This window comes from Macaca thibetana, chromosome 9, assembly GCF_024542745.1.
Source record: "Macaca thibetana thibetana isolate TM-01 chromosome 9, ASM2454274v1, whole genome shotgun sequence".
Lineage (NCBI taxonomy): Eukaryota > Metazoa > Chordata > Mammalia > Primates > Cercopithecidae > Macaca > Macaca thibetana.
Window position 1 is genome coordinate 121,206,443 of NC_065586.1, and position 20,429 is coordinate 121,226,871.

General features: G+C 50.2%; 1 protein-coding gene across 5 annotated transcripts in view; it reads right to left on the reverse strand.

Annotated features, from left to right (window-relative positions):
• CTBP2 (C-terminal binding protein 2) overlaps positions 1-20,429 on the reverse strand; it is a 173,287-nt gene that overhangs the window by 148,365 nt on the left and 4,493 nt on the right. The window contains exon 1 of one of the 5 annotated variants that reach the window (XM_050803759.1): positions 1,352-4,511. The exons of the other annotated variants lie outside the window; for them this stretch is intronic. The gene's annotated coding sequence lies outside the window, so the exon portion shown is untranslated. Of the gene's footprint in view, positions 1-1,351; positions 4,512-20,429 lie in introns of those variants that run through there. 5 annotated transcript variants of the gene reach the window in all.

Genomic DNA, 20,429 nt, shown 5'->3' on the forward strand with positions numbered 1-20,429 from the left:
CCTGATCTCAGGGTGCATGGGTGGGGCTCCCCAGGCCCCAGACCCATCCCCCTGTCGGGCTCACCCAGCTGAATCGCCTGTCCACTGTTCTCTGGTTGGCTGGTCAGCTCCTTGCAGGCAAGAGCAGGTCAGGCTTGTTCAGGCCACCACCCCAGAAAAGCGTCGGCCACACTGTTCCCCCACCCCCACCCCGGTGCCCAGCTCATTAGCCCTGAGTTGAAGAAAGGCTCTCCTCTTTCGTGTGCCTACTGGAGTGGGATGAGGCACTGTGGAGGAAGTGGGAAAGAAAGACAATGAACCCCGTGGAGCCCATTCTTGCAGGAATTATGCTCTCAGCACCTTCCAAGCCTCCCTACTTAGGTCTCTTTTGCTCCTAAAACAAACCCTTGCAAAAAATGTAACTCACTCAATCTCCAACATGCACCTACTACATACCAGGGGCTGACGAACTTGAACAGTCATCCGTTGACAGCTACAAGACACCGTCCAACGCCGCCTATTAGTCCCCCCAAAATAGCTTCACTAGCACAGGGACATCTAGGGGCAGAGACGTAAAACATTCTCCCAAAATGGTCACAGGATGTTTCCCTGATGGCGTTGCCCAGGGCCTTGAAAGAGCCAGGAGCGATTTCAAATGGGCTCCAGGCTGGTGTCAGGAGCAGGAGCTGCCTTTAGCGGGACACAGGTCACCAAACCTGACCCACCCAAATCTTCAGCGCTGACATCACCGCCGAAAACGAGAGGTGTGTTTACAACAAGGTCTCACATTCCTGTTTATTCTTTACCTACAAATCTAAATTTCCCATGTGGGTCTTTACACATCTGTATCGCCAAAATCACAATTCGCCAAGATACTGAAAGTACCAACAATTTCTGAGTTTAAGGAGAAGAGACAAAGAAATCAAGGCAACAGGAAGAAGGAAGATGTCACCAGTTTGCTAGGACGTGGGCCTCAGGAGACAGGGTCCCTTCTGGGGGCGGCGGCTGCGGTCAAACCCAGGGCAGAGTCTCGGGAACCCCTCAGCCTTATTTCCCAAGGGGCCTGAGAGTCCCTGGTGACTGGTGGACTAGTCCTGAATATTACGGCTCCTCTGTCCTCACCATCTTGTCAACTCCGCCAAGGCTGCAACCCGTCCCCTCCAAGGATGGTGACCTGCACATACAACATCAAGGCACCGACTTTATCTTTTAAATGCACAATGTGCTTTAGCCAAACACAAAACAAAAAGCCTCTCCAAGATGCTTTCCTGAAACACACTAGGCTGAAAAAATGGAGGCCCATTTCCTCTTATTTTTAATTTTACATTGGCTGTGTTTATAATAAAATAGAATAACTTATTTATTTGCTTACCTTACTTGGAAAGACAATAAATTGGAAAGGCTTCATAAATCTCACAGGGAATTCCTTTCAACAAGGACTGTCAGCAAAAATCCGTAAATAACCTTCTGCCAGCCTCTAGCAATCACCTCCACCACGTTCTTTTTCCTTCCTGCTTTTGTACTAATCTTCTAGCAAACAAATCAAATCGCACACCAAAACGTTTTTATTCTTATCGAGGTAAGGCTCAAAAAACATCCGGAGTCCACTGGGGCTACTGACTCACGTGCCCTCTGAGAACACTCAGACGCAGAGAAGACCCCAGGGGACCACATGAGGGGCACCTCTGCACCCTCAGAGCCAGCCACGCTCCTCTCACTAGTTTACAAAAATAAAGGTGGTGACTAGCTTCAAAAGTAGAGCCAGAGATGCTCTTATAACAACTGCAGCATTAACTCCATCTGGGGCAAATCGTTCGCAAAGCCCTGGGCACACACATGAGGAAACAAAGTCCAGGGCAGGTTGCTGATAGGTCCTGGTGTCTCCTCCCACCCGGACTCGGCTGGTGTCCACAACACAGCCTCCGCTCACCCGGCTCCCTTATAACCTCATGTCGCTGGAGCTTCTGGTCAAGTGCACTCATCCTGGAGCCAACTGAACCAACAGAGCCAACGGAGTCACACTGGGTGATTCGAGACCATCCCAAGCAACACGGACCTCAGGCAGCAGAAGTCCTGTCCCCACCACGCTGACACCTGAAACGCAACTGTTTGAAACTGGTTCAAATGGCTGTGTTTGACTTGAAACACATCCGCGTTTGATGGGGCTGGTGAAAATGACCTTCGGCAGTTCAGAAACAGCGGAAGATGGACAGTTTCACACAGAGGTTTCAAGGACTGTGCTAAAAATAAGATTAAGAGGCAGAAGGAGGCTCATGGATAATCAAACGTGCAAGATTGGAAAGAGCCGCTGTAATCAATTTACTTACCAGGAAAGGGTAATTACCATAACCAAAGGGAAAATTTCTCCAAGCCAAATGGTTAAAAACAAAACAAAACAAAACAAAAACCAGACCAGCAAACCACTACCCAAATAAATGTAAAATAAAAATGTATGTTTCCAGCCAGGATGTCAACTGCCTTTCAGGCTCCAGAACTACAGAGCTTCACCCTGCGACCTTGATTCTCGGGTGCGAAATGACGAACTTAAGAACTCCAAACATAGCTGTGCCCGCCCGTCTCTTCACTCAGCTAACTGTGCAAAGGAACTGGTTTCTGATGAGTCCCTGTGGTTTCCATATAGCAGCTGCCCAAGAGCTGTGTGTTCCTGGGAAAGTCACTGAAGTTCTCTGAGTCTACTTTGTGTCCAGCCTGTGAGCGGCGCATTAGCCATTACTATTACGCATCCACCAAATACATCTGCATCTTCCCTGCTTGGCACATTCCTGGCACTCAATAGACAGCAGCTACTATTGGCCAGGCGCGGTGGCTCACGCCTGTAATCCCAGCACTTTGGGAAGCTGAGGTCGCGAGATCACTTTAGGCCAGGAGTTCCAGACCAGCCTGGCCAACATGGTGAAGCCATCTCTACTAAAAATACAAAATTTAGCCAGGTGTGGTGGCACACATCTGTAATCCTAGCTAAATGGGAGGCTGAGGCATGAATTGCTTCAACTCGGGAGGCAGAGGTTCCAGTGAGCTGAGATTGCACCACTGTACTCCACCCTGGGTGACAGTCCAAAAAAAACCAAAAAACAAAAAACCCAATGGTAGCTACTATTATAATAATTATTCCACCAAATTAACATATTTCTAATATTCTTGAATGAGGGCAGAGGATTTTCTTAAGTGGTCCCCTTTCAAAGTGATTTAATACTGCACACACCCAAAAGACTGTTTGCCTTGTTTTTTTCTGACTGTTCAAGTTCATCAGCCCCTGTTTTTTGTTTTTTGTTTTGACTGTGGAAGCTTCCAGTCTAGGCCAGCTGGGCCTGGGCACGTAATAGCAAGCTACTCACCTGAACACGCACCTCTGGAGGGGCTCTCAACTCACTTCCCTCCAAGAAGTCAGCTGGAATTTTTGGATCCACCCAAGGGAAGCAACTTCCCCACCCAAAGTGTGGAGATAGATGTGGAGCCCCAGAAGGGTCCTGGGAAAGCATCCTGTATCCAGGACACCAAGAGGCCCTGTGGTTGCCTACCACTGCGGCCCTACTGTGCTCACAGCTGCACAACACAGAACACAGGTGGCTGGTGACCTGTGAAAAGGTCCCCAGATCACCTTTCCAGACAGTAAAGAACTTTGTTCTCATCACCATCCGAAAGCAGACCGGTGGCCACACACATTTGCGACTTCCACTCAGCGTCTAGCACACCCCTTCCCCAACCCTTGCTGAACTGTCCCTGAACCCTTAAGGAGGACACGCTGGGGTGTCCACCCACCTTTCAGCTACTAACCCATGCACCCGAGTGTCCTCACACTACACTGGGAAGCCCCGCTGAAATCTGGTAAGCTATGTCCTGGCGGGTACGTTTCCATCATACTCACTGCATGGCAGTTTATTCACAGACGACCACCCAGAAGAAGCCAAGAATGCTTAGACATTAATTTCAGGCCAGGAATCAAGGTCACATTTGGTCTGAGCTCAAAGACATCAAAGGGTTTTCTCATACTGCAAATGCATGCACACAAGATGCTCCGAGATCACGGGAACGCCAGTCAGGGCTGGCCAATCACGATCACTGCGGCTTCCACCTGCCCTCAGCCTGACTGATGTGATGAGGGAAGGGGACAAAGAATGAGCTCCAAAAGGACATTTCAGGCAACGACCAGAAAATCAGCAAATGCAGTGATCCCCACTTAACAATTTCACAAATTCTAAGACTCATTCCAAGTTTCTCCCAACTGAAAGAAAATAATATTAAGGGTCGGGTGCAGTGGCTTATGCCTGTAATCCCAGCACTTTGGGAGGCCAAGGTGGGTGGATCACCTGAGGTCAGGAGTTCGAGACTAGCCTGGCCAACATGGCAAAAGCCCATTTCTACAAAAAATACAAAAATTAGCTGGGCATGGCGGTGGGCACCTGTAATCCCAGCTACTCAGGAGGCTGAGGCAGGAAAATCGCTTGAACCCAGAAGGTGGAGGTTGCAGTGAGTCAAGATCACACCACTGCACTCCAGCCTGGTAACAGAGTAAGACCCTGTCTCAAAAAAAGAAAAAAAAAAAGAATATTAAAAATCATGAAGTGGCTGGGCGCAGTGGCTCACGCCTGCATACCCAGCACTTTGGGAGGCTGAGATAGGCGGATCACTTGAGGTCAGGAGTTCGAGACCAGCCTGGCCAACATGGTGAAACCCCATCTCTACTAAAAATACAAAAATTAGCCAGGCCTGACAGAGTGCCTGTAATCCCAGCTATTCTGAGACAGGAGAATCACTTGAACCTGGGAGGCAGAGGAGAGGTGGCAGTGAGCCGAGATCACACCACTGCACTCCAGCCTGGGCAACAGGTGAGACTGTCTCAAAATAAATAAATAAATAAACAAATAAATAAATAACATAAAAATAAAAACAAAAACCATGAGGCGATGAGTCAGTGGCAGCTCATATCCCAGAGTGCAATGGGACTTCCTGCCAAGCACCTCCTCTGCCGGGCACCTGGGCACCAGCCTCCAGTGCCTTCTCATTACCTCCTCCTGTGAGAGGAACTAGCATCCTATTTGACACACAAGGAGCTGGCGGGGTTGGGAATGGAGCCCAGGATTGCAAACGTGGCCATCTATCCTCTGGGCCGGCACCAGCCTCCGGGGCAGCTGACCTTCCCCGCCTCAGAAGCTCTCCTTCCTCTGGGTTTTCCACAAACCAGCCTTCTTGACCACAAAAAGGTGGCCGTCCTGACTGGCCTCTTACCTTCAGGAAAACAAATGGGGACCTGAGGGCGCTCAACTGCCCCTGACCACCCAGGAGTCACAGGAGCACGGAACAGCAAGCAGGGAGACAGCACACAGTCAGCACATGGCAAGCACACAATAAACACACAGCAAGTACACGGCAAATGCACAGCAGGTACACAGCGAGCACACGGTAATCACATGGCAAGCACACAATAAATACACAGCAAGTACATGGCAAATGCACATCAGATACACAGCGAGCACACGGTAATCACATGGCAAGCACACAGTAAATACACAGTAAGCATATGGCAAGCACACGGCAAGTACACAGCGAGCACACGGCAAACACACAAGCACATCGCCCGGCTCCCTCCAAAGCCACTCCCCCACAGAGAAAGGAGAAAGCAGCATGGCCTGGCAGTCACTCACAGTCCCTCTGGACCTGGAGCCAGCGGCTATGGTGGACGAAAAGGCACCTGTTCCCGGGCACTTTCCAACAGGGGCTGGTGGGACACGGTGTGGAGAGGCAGCTGTTGTGTGCGTGTCCCTGGGGAGCCCAGGGGGCATGGCCTTAGATGCACCAGGGCCTGCAAGTATGGCCCAGAACTGCCCTGCCCACTCTCGGGTTGGGGGAGCGGTTTGCCTACTTTGCAGAGGAGGTGGTTATCTGCCGGTTTCAGGCAAGACTCACACTGCAGTGACTGGGTTTTGGTCCGACCTGTCCAGACGAGCCAAGCTCCTGGAGTCTCAAGCATCCCTAGGATGGCACTGGGGAGGGGGGTGTCATCCAAGCCAAGTCCATCTGCTGTGACCACAGCACCCCTGGGACTCATGCATAATCCTTGGATATTACAAATGTCCTGGAAATTACTGGCGTCTCACACCAGCATTCACCAAACTCCTCACACTTCCTAGGCTGGTCCTTCTACTATCAAAAAGGAGTGATTTGATTAGTGGTGGCTAGGGGCTGGGAGTGGGGGGCAGGGAGGCATGAACTCCAAAGGAGCACAGAGAACTTTCCTTGGTGATGGGATGGTTCCGCAACCACCCGGTGGCTATGCCTCGACTGTCAAGACTTGCAGAACTGCACGTTAAAGGGTGTTTTACTGTATATAAATTATTTCTACGTAGGATTTTGAAAACTTGATCCTTCTCAAAAAGCAAATGATAAAATTAAATGACTTGCCCTATGCAGGGAACTGTGAAATCCCTCTGCAGCCCCCAAGAGCTTTGCAACTGAGAGGGGGCTGAGCCAGCACACACCCCACCAGGCTTCCTCAAAATCAGCAACCCCCAGAAGACACCAGGAGGAAGGGTTCTGTGACGCACACGCTCGCAGAGGCTCCCTGAGACGCAGCTCCACTTCAGACAGTTTACTCAGGGAAAATCATTCCCTTACCTCCCGTAGTTTAGTGGCCAGGACATGGGAGCTGAAAGGACACGGGAGCTTGAAAGGCTCCTACCTTGGGTTCCCTCTCCCACATTTAGCCTCAGCACACCCCCTTCAGCCTAACTCCAAACCTAATGTGGCCACCTCTGCCCACCCCAGCTCACAGAAATCCACCACTGTTTAGCTGAACTCCACATAAACCCTTGTTGCTCTTCTTCCCTGTAGCCCGGCAGCCCTCCAAGACATCCTGCACACAGTAGGGGTGCACCTTTATTCCACAGGCAATGTTCAGAAGAAGAAATTCTCCTCAATCGGCTGGGCGTGGCGGCTCACACCTATAATCCTAGCAATTTGGGAGGCCGAGGCAGGCAAATCACCTGAGGTCAGGAGTTCAAGACCAGCCTGACCAACATGGTGAAAACCTGTCTCTACTAACAAAATACAAAAATTAGCTGGGAGTGCTGTAATCCCAGCTACTCGGGAGGCTGAGACAGGAGAACTGCTTGACCCTGGGAGGCGGAGGTTGCAATGAGCCGAGAACTCACCACTGCACTCCAGCCCGGGCTAGAGTGAGCCTCCGTTTCAAAAAAAACCAAAAAAACAAAAAAAAAAATTCACCTCAGTGGCACTGCATTATTTTCTGGCAAATGAGTGCAAACTGGGTTACCTTATCACACCATGTAACATGTTTAAATCCTGTGTCTAAAATATTGTGTACCTATTTTTATTTGATTTACTAAATTCTAAAGCTTTTCTAAATCTCCACAAGGTAGTTTCCCCAGTAATGCATAACTGCTTAATTGGGAAGTGTACAAAACATAATTACACTGCCTAAAACTACAATATTGCTTATGGGAATATCCCCGCTCATGCATTCCACTTTATTTTGTATTTAATCTCTATTAAGATGTCTGTGTGAAAACAGATAGGCATGCTATTCTTCATAAACAGCATAAATCACAATGTCATTTCTTTGCTAACTCAAGTCCAAAAGCGGCCCCAAAAGAAACTGCCAGGGCCCCAAAGACAGTCACTTTCCACATTCAAGCAGATAAGCTCCTTGCATAGAGGTCTCAATACAGAGCCCCAGAACACCTAGCCCTGGGCCAACTAGTCAGGTCATAATTTCTCTCACCGTAAATGGCTCTGCATGCAATTCAAAAAGCACCTAGATGCTACCCAGAAAGCAGTCACTCAAACCAAGAAGAGCAATTCCTTTCTGCCCCAGACCCCAGTTACAAACCTTGTATCAAGGGGCAAAAAGAGTCCCTTAAATCCTTCTTCATCTAAGGACACCCATGGATACTCTTTCAAGTTCACCTTTCAACACGGGGGACTCCCGCCAAAGGCTCCAGACTCTTGAAACTGGATTCTCCTGCTTCCCTTCTGGCCTTCAAATTTGTACACACCGCTCATCCCTAGAATAGGGTTATCTGAATACACAACCATTCTCTAGACAGCCTGGTACTGGTGGAGGAGAACCAGTTCGGATCTCGCTCGATCATTAATTAACTGTGAGTCCCGTCCACGCGGCTTGCCAATTCCTCAAGTGGGAAATAATCACTGCCTCACAACAGGGTTGTTGCTAAAAATAAAATAAGCCAATGTATGACAAAGTACTTCTGCAAACAGAAACAAGCCAGGTTATCAGCCTCGCTGAAGCCTACTAATTAATAAATGCCCCGATCAAGATAAAAAGGATTTGCCATAAAACAGGTTCACTCTCAGTTCTAAAACGGTAGGTATCACTCCCAAATCGGCTTGCATCATGACCAAACAGGCTAGAGGCATAAGTGAGGGCCTCAGGGGCGCTCCTGAAGGTTAAGCATATTTGCCTGCAGAGGGAGGTAAATGCACCTTTTGCTGATCCATGTTCTCGCTCACATGGGCCAGTGTTAAAAACATCGACTCCGTGGCATCCCTCTTTGTGTGTACACAGATTGTAATAGTGTGCTTCACTGAGCGGTTCAGATTTTACTAAAATATAATCTGCACAACCAATTTCTTCTCTAGCAGGTATGCTCTGACACTGCCCAGCCTCATCTCAATACACACTGCTGCCTGGTCAAGGGTGAAATGTCAAGTGCATCTGAATACAGAACCGGCTCCAGTTTTAACAGACACCCAGGACATTTCTCTGCTGTCCTAGGAATGCCTGGTAATGTTGGAGGGTGGAGAATCCCTTTTCAAAGAATGAGGATGAGTACAGCAGAAATCCACATTCCAAGTTTCAAACAATTTAGTGGGTTATTTCAGTTATATAAAATCTTCCTTCAACCATTTTTCATGCCAAATGTTCAATAACCAGACTCGAGTGTGTGGGTGTGTGTTGGGGGAGTGGTTTGCTTCTGAAGAAAGCCAGACTGTGTGCTGCTGTTGGCAGGTTTCGGGCTGGCTGCATCAGGCACCCCCTGGAGGAGGTGGCTAAAAATACAGATGTTAGGGCTTCTCCTTTGGGAAGAAGGGGGGCCCTCAGGAGACTCCTGGCCAGGGGTGTCTTGGGGACCCACCCTGTTCCAGAAGCCATCCTCTTGAGCAGCCCCAACCCTCTCTGGGGACTGACTGAGTCACTGGTGAAAACCACCGAGCCCACCCAAGCTTCCTAATATTAAAGGTATCTGCTGTCCTTTGGGGCAGGGCAGGGCAGGGCAGGAGGCGAGAGGGATGCTAGCACTTACCTGCTCCCTCCTGATAAAACAGGGCACAAACAGCCACTCCCTGCTAGGAGGAAAAAGACAGAGTTGACGGGAGGATTTGTCTTTCTCAATGACATTCACACCACCATAACTAGTGGGATTGCCATGAATCCTACTGTCACCACCACCACCAGTACCACCGTCCCCAATAAAAATAATGGTAACAAACAGCTAGCCTGGGAGCACTTCCCACACGCACTCACATCTTATTTATTGTGCACTCTCCAGGATTTGCAAATGACGAATATGACATTCTGGCCCCAGACCCCTGGTCCCTGGCCAACTGAGATGCCCTTGCATTCCAGCATGGGTGGTTTCCCAAGGGCATTTTCAAGGACCATTTTGCTTTTCCCAAGTAAGACTTTTTTTTTTTAACTTGAGAAAGAGTTTCGCTCTTGTCGCCCAGGCTGGAGTGCAATGGGACGATCTCGGCCCACTGCAACCTCCGCCTCCCAGGTTCAAGTGATTCTCCTGCCTCAGCCTCCCGAGTAGCTGGAATTACAGGTGCACACCACCACGCCTGGCTAATGTTTGCATTTCTAGAAGAGACTAAAATATAATCTGCAAAGCCAATTTCTCCAAAACCAATTAGAAGAGATGGGGTTTTGCCATGTTGGCCAGGCTGCTCTTGAACTCCTGATCTCAGGTGATTGGCCCGCCTCGGCCTCTAAAGTGCTAGGATTATAGGCGTGAGCCACCATGTCTGGCCCCAAGTGAATTTTTTGTTTCTTTCCTTGTTTTGGAGACAGCGTCTTGCTCTGTCACCCAGGCTGGAGTACAATGGCCCAATCTTGGCTTACTGCAACCTCTGCCTCCAGAGTTCAAGCAATTCTCCTGCCTCAGACTCCCAAATAGCTAGGATTACAGGTGCATGCTGCCACACCTGGCTAATTTTTTGTATTTTTAGTAGACACAGGGTTTTACCATGTTGGCCAGGCTGGTCTCAAACTCCTGACCTTAGGTGATCCATCTGCCTCGGCCTCCCAAAGTGCTGGGGTTACAGGCATAAGCCACCCCACCTGGCCCCCAAGTGAGATTTTTAACGGCATGAGTTGAATCCAAAGAAACTGCTGGTCCATGAAATGACCAGCACACCCTGAAGATGACAAACTGTCTGCTGGAGAGGCACCTTCCTTATCCCACCTTACCATTTCATGCCCATGACCTATACCCACACCTGTAGCCTCACAGAAGCACAGCGCAGTTAACACTGGCTGGGCGGAGAAAAGAATATTTGAACATTTCAATTGGAAGACATTCGGTGATGCTCCACGCACATGCGTACTACGCCTGGCCCCTAGTGGGTGCTCAGTCAGTATCTGTGAATGAACATCCTAGGAGGAGATGATTAATTACCACCCCACTGCCAGGGCCTGGGGTCAGGAACATGCTCAAACACTCCCAGCAAATCTGCCACCCAGCTGCACCTGGTCCAGTTACCACAGCTGCTATCGACCGAGCACCCACAAGAAACCAAACAGGATGCCACCAAGCAAGTCGACAGCCCTGGTCACTGTCTGGCAAATGCACCCACTCCTCAGGGACCTGGAAGGGTGAAGGGAGCTATGAAGGGAACTATGTGCACGGAGGGAAGGGCAGACGCAGTTCCTTTTCCTGAACAAATATGCTCTTCGGAATGTGGCCTGTCATGCCCATGTTCACTGTGTTTTATGTACTCTATAAAGATGATACTGAGCTCTCAATAGTGGAGAATTCAAACCTGAGCCACCCTTCTCAACAGGCTCCACCTGGGCAGGGTGGCTGGGGCAGGAGGCTCTGGGCCCCCACCCTGGCTGCCCATCAGGCAAGGCAGTTTTTTCTTCCTTCTCCAGGAAGAGAAAGTAGGTCTTAAATAGAAAGTAAACATTTTACTGGGCATTTCTTGGAGTGACCTAATACGCAGTAACAGCCCACAGACTAAAATTAACCTTGTGAACAGTTTTCAGTTCATTGCTTTGGCCCCAAGAATCAGAGAGAAGATGGCTGTTCCCAAACTAAGCCAGCCCTACCAGCCACTCCCCTTCCCTACCACAGGGCATGACATCTTCCAGGAATTTTTAACATAGCACCATGACAGGTTTGGCAGCTCACACCTGTAATCCCAACACTTTTGGGAGGCCAAGGAGGGAGGACTGCTTGAGCTCAGGAGTTCATGACCAGCTTGGGCAACATGGCAAACCCCATCCCTACAAAAAATACAAAAACTAGCCAGGTGTGGTGCCATATACCTGTAGTCCCACCTACTTGGGAGACTGAGATGGGAAAATTGCTTGAACCCGGGAGGTTGAGGCCGCAGTGAGCTGTGATTGTGCCACTGCACTTCAAGCCTGGGCAACGCGGTGAAACCCCCATCTCAAAAAAAAAAAAAAATTTAACAAACACATATGATATGTCAGGCTCGTTCTAAGGGCTTTATAAACATTACCTCACTGAATCCTTACAACACACCCTCTCCTTACCCTCATTTTACAGATTCAGAAACTGAAGCCCTTTGCAAAGGCTTCCCAGAGTGGTAGAGAAGTCAAGCATTTCTTTCCATCCCTTCTTTGCCACACTTCCTTGAACAGTCTGTCCCCCTTGTATCTCATTGCCTCTACTAAGCTCTAGGAGGGCAGGCCCATCTCTCCTTGGACACAGCCTCAGTGTTTGAAAGGAAGAATGACATTCACGACCTTCCAGTGAGACCTCTCTTGTCACCAGCCACCAAAGTGAGCACAGCAGTTAGCTCAGCACTTTTAAAGTGCACTGCCGGGGCCCCTAGAGCAAAACTTTGGATCTGAGCCAGGCCCCTGACATGCCAAGTAACCACCAGGTTGCAAAAGTCTCAGCTACAGGCGTGACCACGAAGGTGGTCCAAGTGCTGCTGCAGCCCCTTCCCGCTAACCACAGCGAACCCAGGCTCCCCTCCCACCCTGCCTGCTGCTCTAGAAGACAAAGAGAATTGGGGAAGAAAACTCCTTCACAAGAAGCTTCCTTGCCGAGAAATATTTTAAAGGACTATTCTGATGGGTCAAGTAACATATGGGACTTGCTTCTAAGCTCTCAGGCCTGGCTGGGACACAACCAGGGACCCAAAAGCACAACTGGGTTGAGTCCTAACCCCCCTCCCTTCATCCTCTGCGGACATGAGAACCTCAGCTAAGACACTCCCCAGTTCACCAGAGGCGTCTTCCGTTGCCCACTATTTGGAGCCATGTGGCCAACATAGGATAGAAAAAAATGCCCCACTCTTCGAGGCCTTCCTTAAACGCCAAGGAAGACATCGCTGCAGACACAATTCCAACTTCAATTGTGACTCTCCTGGCTTTTGTCAGTTGAAGCCTCATTCTTAATCCTGGGCTTAGTTGAGAAATGAGAAGGATGTGTGCAAGTGGAGGAAAAAGAATCCTCAACCCTGAGCGAAAAGCACGCGCCGTGGAGGAGCGAGAACGGACACTCTGCAGATGCCAGGGCTGGGAAACAGGGTGAGGGGAAAACCGGCTCGCTGGCCTCAGAGCTGCGGCAGGTCCACCACGGTGCCGTGTTTTGCTGGAGGAACCTGGATGCCAGCTCGGTGGATCTTCTGCCCAGCGCAAAGGATCTCTGAAACCTGGAACAGGACAGGGGACACACCACAGACACGACACGGGCTCTGGAAGACCACTCACAAGGCCTGGCTCGCAGGAAATGACCATTCACGGGAACCTGCACGCTGCAGTCATTCTCATGCTTAGACGCCATGTCCACTTGCCAAGCAACAGCCTCTGAGAAAGCAGCTTCCCCCTTCTCAGTGTCCCAATGAGGCAACACAAGAGAGGAGAGGGCTGGCCGGGGGATGATCCTGGCCCCACCACCCTCTTCCAGGTGGAGTGAAGCAGAATGGAGACCTGTTTAAAGACTGCAGGGAGGACTTCAAATAGGCAGCCTCTAATCACTACCCAAGCTGGAGCTGAGCCAGGACACCAGCCTCACATGACTGATTTGTCAAGAGACTCCTCCCAGCACTTCCTTGAGTCATCCACAAGACAGAGCAGAACCCAAAGGCCGAGATGGAGGCAGAGGGACACCACCCCTGGCCCCACTGGAGCCCCAGTGAAGACCGAGATTTCCAGAACACACATGTGCTCACAAGCACACACGTGTTCACAAAAAGAAGAGAAGGGTTGTAGAGGAGGAAGGTAATCTTATAAAGAAAAGCCTGTTTTTCAGGAAAACCTCCACCTTACGGGGACCTTACCCTCTTCAGAAAGCCAAGGTCAGCCTGGGAGCTCCCGCATCACCTGCCCCGGGTACTCTCCCGGTGAGTTCATCACCCAAGCTCACCCAAGCAGGGCTGGTCTCTGGATTTGAAGACACACCCAACTTTGTGCCATTCCCTTTCAGTTCTCTGATAGCCTCTTTGAAAAGAAGGCTGTTCCCTTTGTTCAGGAGTATTAATTCAAATTCCTTTCTAAGGCTCACACCACACAAATGCAGGGGAGTGACCCAAAGGAAGTTCATCCGGCAAAATCTAGTTTCTCCCCGCTTTTCACAGGAGTGGTGCAAACAGACACTCCCAGCTAGGAGAAATCCTAAGCATCTTCCCTGTCTCTTGACCCCCAACTCCCCAAGGTGGAACCCACAAACCAGATCCTATTTAAGGTGTGCACATGGCTCCAGTTGAAAGCCAGAGGCAACCAGAGTTGGGGAGGGAGGTGGGGGGTGGAGGGCGGCTGCGATCATGCCATCCCAGACCACAAACATGGTGTTACCTATTGATAGTCTTACCTATTGATAAAATGTTACCTGGCCACTAAATCCAACTTTACCACATGAAGCCCTAAGCACTGTGAAAGCCACACACAGAACCCCCGGAGAGTGTGCCCTTGCGCTCTTGGAGTGCGGGGGGGGGGGTGATGTTGCATCAGACCCACAGATGACGGCAAGGGAGAAACTGAGCTTGGGAGGAAAGAAGAGGTCTGTTGGTTAGCGTGGCAGAGCCATCCCCAGACATTTCCCGTGTCCCAGTCAAAGGCCACAAGCAGCCTCGGGCAGCCACAGAGAAGCCAGAGGCAGGTGAAGTTGGTAGTAACTAGCTAGACTTAATTACCTAAGCTCCCTGGCTCTGATTCTTCATTGGTAAAACAGTGACTAACTACCACCTCTGCTTCTGCCAGGACAGCCCTGTGCTTTGGCCCCGGAGAGCCGATCTCAAGGCAGGTGTCTGGCCTTTGCCTGGACACAGCGAGTCTGTGATCCAGAGAGTCTGACCCATGTATTCAATGGGGCCTGCCTCAGGCTTCTGAACAGGAGCCACGCTGTTCTGAAGATTCTCTCCAAAAGTGTAGTGAATGTAAAACGTCCTAGAGCAGGAAATGATCTAGAAACCGCTCCGTGGCATTGGATTGTGACTTCCTAACAAAATGATCACTCATCAAACAGGTCTGGGCCTGAGAGAAAGATACCTTTATCTGAGAAGCTCATTTGATTCCTGGGGAAAACAGGACGGCTCCTCACCTGAACCTTTAATTTCAGGGTGGGCAAGGAAAGAGGCTCACCCCAGGCAGGAAGGAGTTCCTCCTCCCACCACGGAGTCATGCCCAACCCACTCAGGCAAGTCCCCCAAGTGACTCCTCAGACATCCCCCACCTCGTGAAAATGAAACGCAACAACACACAATGGCCCAGCGAACTGGTGCCAGACACTAAGTAAGTGCTCAGGAAATGGTTGTTCTCTAGTTACTTGAACAACAGGTACAGCGCACTTGAATGGCTGCATAAATTTCTGGAGCACCAAATTAAATCTGCAAAACATAGATGCGAACGCAGAAATTCCTCCATGGAGAAGATGGGTGCAAGACGGAACGGGTCAGACCGCACCGTCCTACTACTCAGCGCTCGGACAACCTCTAGTCAGAAGCCTCCCAGGCTTCAGGTGTCAGAGCCGCCGGGGTGAACAGCAGAGAACGCAGCAGAGGAGCGCAAATGTCACTCGTCCTTGACGTGGAATTCTGCTGAAGGTCTCAGTGGCCCTCGCTGTTTCCCACAGCAACTGCCACTGCGCTATTCGTACTACAAGGAAAAACACCCAGATTCGAAGGTTATTCACGAACCGTGGCCGCCCCCAAACACTGCCCAGGAGACGAGATCCCAAGCCGGTCTGGTGGAAATGATGCCGCTGTTTACCGTTTGCTTGCAACTCAGCCACCATCGCGCAGTCAATCAACGAACCTCACCACGACCCCAGGTCTGGAGCGCCCGGAGTCCGCGACCGCTGCGGGGTGGAGGCGGCTCTGACCTGCTGCAACCAGGTCCCTGCCCCTGCTCTGAGCCTGGAGTGCGGGCTAGGGGCCCAACGTGGTGTCCCGCGTGGTCTCGAGGCTCCTCCCTTGCCGGTCCCTCGCGGACCGGAGAGGCGCCGGCGACCCCGCTGGCTTGAGGCGGCGTCTAGCTGGACCCCCGCCGCCCGGGGTCCAAGCGGGCCAGCTCAGCACAAAGGCCAGCGGGAGGAAGGAGGAAGTGGGCACGGGGGGCAGGGCCCATTCTCACACCTCTCAACGACTTCCCCGCGGCGGGAAGCGGCTCCATTTACAAGTGAAAAGGCGAGGCGCGAGGTGGGGGGGCCCGGGGGTGTCAGGTACCGCGACCCGCGGAGGGGCCGGGGCGGGGCCGCCAGGTGCCCTGCGGTGGTAAGAGGGCACAGCTGGGGCGGGGCCGCGGCGCCAGGTGTTCGGGCCCGCGGGGGCGGAGCCTCCAGGTCCACCCGCCGGGAGGAGAGGGGCGGACCCCAGGCATGGAGGGGGCTTCACCTGGGGCTCGGGAGCCAGGAACTCCGGGACCCCGGAAGCCCGGACGCCAGGAGGCCCGTCCTCGCAGCAGGGTGGGGCACCCCCGCGGTCCGGGAAATGCAGGAGACCCCGCCCTCTCCAGGTAGAAGGCGGCCAGGTGTGTCGGGCTGGCCCTCCCCGCAGCAGAAGGTCGCGCAGGACACCGGAAGTCGTCCTGGAGTCAGTCTGAGCTGATCGCAGGGGTTCCCGGCGCCCCAGGCCCCCCACACCGCAAGTCACAGGAACAAGGAGGAAAACAGCCTCTTTATGACTTGGGGGAGGCGATTCAATATTTCTTCCTGGCATAAAATAGGAATTGCTCTATTTACCCAGCCCGCAGGAGCGTCGTGAAGATTAATGACTGTGAAATGTTTTTAAGATCAAAACCATTCCAGATTTTACTTGTAGGCACTTATATGTGCATACTGGTATCTGTATAGCAAAATATACTCTTTATTGATTGCCCTCCTAGTGTGACTTCTATTCCGTAATCCGAAAGCCCTGATATACAAGAATCAGGTCTGTCTCTGCATGCTCCTGAAACACTAGGGAACAGGGAATATGGGTAGGAAATGTCGGGTCAGCTGGGTATCTACCCTGAGCCTCTAGCTCCATCCAGTCCGCAGGGCAGATAGAGCCATCCAGAGTGCCGACCACAGCTGAACGTCTGGAGAAAGGGAAAAAACTTTTAAGATTATTGGTCACTCCCACTGGGAAGAAAACACAGTATCCTCCCCAGCTCATTAGGAGGTGCTTTCAAAGCCTGAGTCTCCCATCAGGGTCTCTGGTGTTTGCGGCGCCTTGGCCGTCACTGGGAGCCAATGGTCAGCCAAGTCCTGCCTGTGCCAGAAGCCCACGCAGCCCATCTGGCCCGGCAGCTCCAACAGCAAGGCCTCCCTGTTCCGAGCGGAGTAAGGCCACATGACCACACGGAGGACAATGTTGGGCTCCCCAGGGGCGTCTCCACTCCAGGCTGAACATTCTCAGTTCCCTCAACCATTCCTGAGACATGGCTTTAAGCGCTCTCTCGGGCCCTGCCCGCTGCTGGCTCTGGCTGTACTCCAGGTGGGCAGGCCTGGGAGCTGGCTGCAGCAACCCCAAGTGGGGTGTCCAGGATCCAGATGCATTTGCAAGAACCACCCCCACCCCTTCCCTTGGCCTCCCTGGACCTGAACAAGCAGCGGATAAGCCGACTTTGTTTGCACTTCCAGACTGCACTAAAGACTATCCATCAGCAAAAGAATAAACTCACAGCTAGAGTTCATTTACAAGGAAAGGTGCACAAACTCCTGGCCTTTCACCCCCTCCAGCAGAGAAACCTCGAATGCTCTGTTTTCCCCTCCAAACTCTTCATCTCTCATTTCCCCTCTCCACCCTCCCCCTGCCACACACACAGCTGGGGCAGGTACAACACTATCATTTCCAGGTTAGACTCTGGCCACTTGCACCTATAAAATAATTCTTTGCTAGCCTAATTTTATAGGTAAGATTTTAAAATTCCATCTTGGAAAAAGAAAAGCCCCATTAGGCCAGAGGAGTTGATCTCCCTCCATGGTCTAGGTCTTCGGTTCCTTCCAGAGAAACTTCCTCAGATTCCGTGACTCCATAATGAAGTTTTTGTTTGTCCTGGGCCTGGACAGATTGCTGGAGGCCAGATTTCAGGCATGGCTGGAGCACAGCCACGATAAGCTGGACTTTACAAGCCCTGAGTTCGCTTGTGCTGCAGGAAGACCTACACACACTGTCTCTGGGACACATCCTTTAACGTGGCCCCTCCAGGCTTCTGCCACAATGTGGGCTGGAATGAGACACAGAAATATTGCCACTATTTCCAGACAATCTTTAAGGCAGCTGACAGTTTCTTTTAGTCATAATTAAGAATTTGTTTTAATGCAAGAAGCACATTTCTGCTGATCAGAGGAGAGCTTTGGAGGAAGCACAAATCAGCAATACAATGGAAGGTACATATTTTTGTATTTTATAAGTGAGAAGGATTTTTAGAACCCCACGGATGAAAAGTCCAGCCCTCCCTCTCCCCCTCACCCCCGCCTCCAGGGTTTTTCTGGACTCACAGAAGGCAACAAAAACCAAAGGCAACACTGGTCACCACCAGGATCGGGGCAGACAACAGCAGCTACTCAGGGTTCCCATCCTTTAAACCCCAACCGATCTCTGGGAGAAACGAAGCCTCTATTATTACCTAGGACAAAAGTCACAATTCTCTACAGAACCAAAATCATCACTTGTCCCATTCATAAGATCCCAACGATTTCATCACAATTTTTGTGAATATTAAGCCAACTCTAGGCAACCATCTGTTACATTTAGTTAGGTAAACAGCTAAAGCAGGGCACCTCTGAAACATTCACTGAGGGAGGGACTAGGCACATATACATGCAAACTGCCACTGGTGCTCACCGAGTGTAGTTGCTAAAAAACTGAACAGGCTTCAGACACCAAAAATGGTTAATGATCTCCATATTATCTACATATTCCACTTAAGGTGAGGGTTAAAAAGTGAGGGGCCAGGAATGCACCTCCCTTAAGCTATAGAGCTGGTTCCACTTTGGGACCTCAGCTCCCACGTGGAAGGAGAAGGGCTTTGTGAACGGGGGAGGAGCTTTTTCCCAAATGGCAGCAGCTACACAAAACATGAACATCCAGCAAAAACTTATTTTAGCTGCGTTCCCCCTAATGCTACCAACAGATTAAAGACTACTTTAAAGTCAGGAGAGGAGTAAAAATAAACACAACTTCTTCCTGTGACTTAAGATGCCTCCTTTCTGAAGTTGAATATCATTTCCTAAAATCACATTTCGAGGGGGTAGAAAAGGTCTGTTTACACTTTCCTTGAGGAACTCTACTATCTGCTGTTAAAATCGTTCCTCAGAAAAGCAGATTACTGAGAAGAGAAAGCACACGACGTTCCTCAGCAGTCCAGAAAAGACCACCTTCTAAGAAAAACTCTGGAAAGGGGGCAGACCAAATCTCCATGCCCGGCAAAGACAGATGAATGTGCCCCTGGTTCCCATCCTGTGCGCAGCTCCTGAAGTTTCTGTGTTCTCCAGCAGTTAGAAGAATGAAGGCGAAACTAACCCTTGGCTCCCATGGTCAACATTCCACACAAACAATGGCCTGGCTCTCTCCCTATTGTACATTCTGTATTCATTTGTGAATCCCCCCCCCTTTTTTTTTTTACACAATGTGCAAAGCCCTTCTTTTCACAGGCGAAGTTCTGAATGCCCAAATGCAGCCATAATTTAGGCTTTAAACATTAATAATGATAGCTAAAAGCAAACTCCAGATTATGCCCAAACATTCATTTGTGAATATCATTAGAGTCACATTGATGGCTTTTGGATACTCTCCATTAAATCATGATCAAAAGAGCCACTGAACACCTTTAAAATGGTTCTGAAGTTTTTAGCAATTATTAAATATAATTTTCCAAACCCCGAGATAGGATTAAAAAAGAAAAACCCTTTCATAAGTCTTTGATACATATTCCATCAAACACAGACTTGAATGAAAATTAACTTCAAAAGATGAGGTGGGGAGGAGACGCCTTGCATTTTCCCTTCTTTCCAGGAGTGCTGTAACTTTAACTCACAGCAGTGTAAATTAGGACATGCTTACCAGCTGTAAGGGAGAAAACTGATATTTGCCCGGGTGGCGCAGTCTCTAAGAGGTATTCATTCCAGCATTTCATGTGCCCACTAAAAGTTTTCAGCAGGGAAAGTTCACACAAGCATTCCTCACCTAGCAATTCACAGAAAGATTATTGGGGGAAAAGACACCCCGAGATTTCACCACATGGGTCACTTAAGTACAAATACTTCTTTTTCCAGGGACAAACTGCCCTCTTATTTTTTAGTTACTACAAAAATGTGTTCCACCCTGTGTAACAGACCTACCATCCCAAAGTGGAAATATTACCTGAGCTGTGCCCTGCCCAACTGATAAATGTCCCTTCCCACCATGAGCTGTATGAATACATATTTGTGGCCTGATTCAGGGCCACAGGACACTAGGGCTGCTGCTTTTCCCTGATAGATGAACAGAGGGACCCAGGCTGCACGCACATACATTATGACGGCAGCCCCTCTCTATGGAAATGACAGTGGTAAAAAATGACAACTGGGGCCACCATTCTACCATTGCTGTAAACTCTTTAAATTTTTTCCATTGAGGGAACGCGTTAAGTGCAAAGGGTATAACTTTGCTTTCAAAAATGATTCATGATGTTAGTGAACTGTTGGCAAATGGCATTCTGGTGCTAGATCTCAGCAGGGCTGCTCCCTCAGAGGTGTCCCCTTTTCGGTTTTCTTTCAATCCGTGAATCTCAA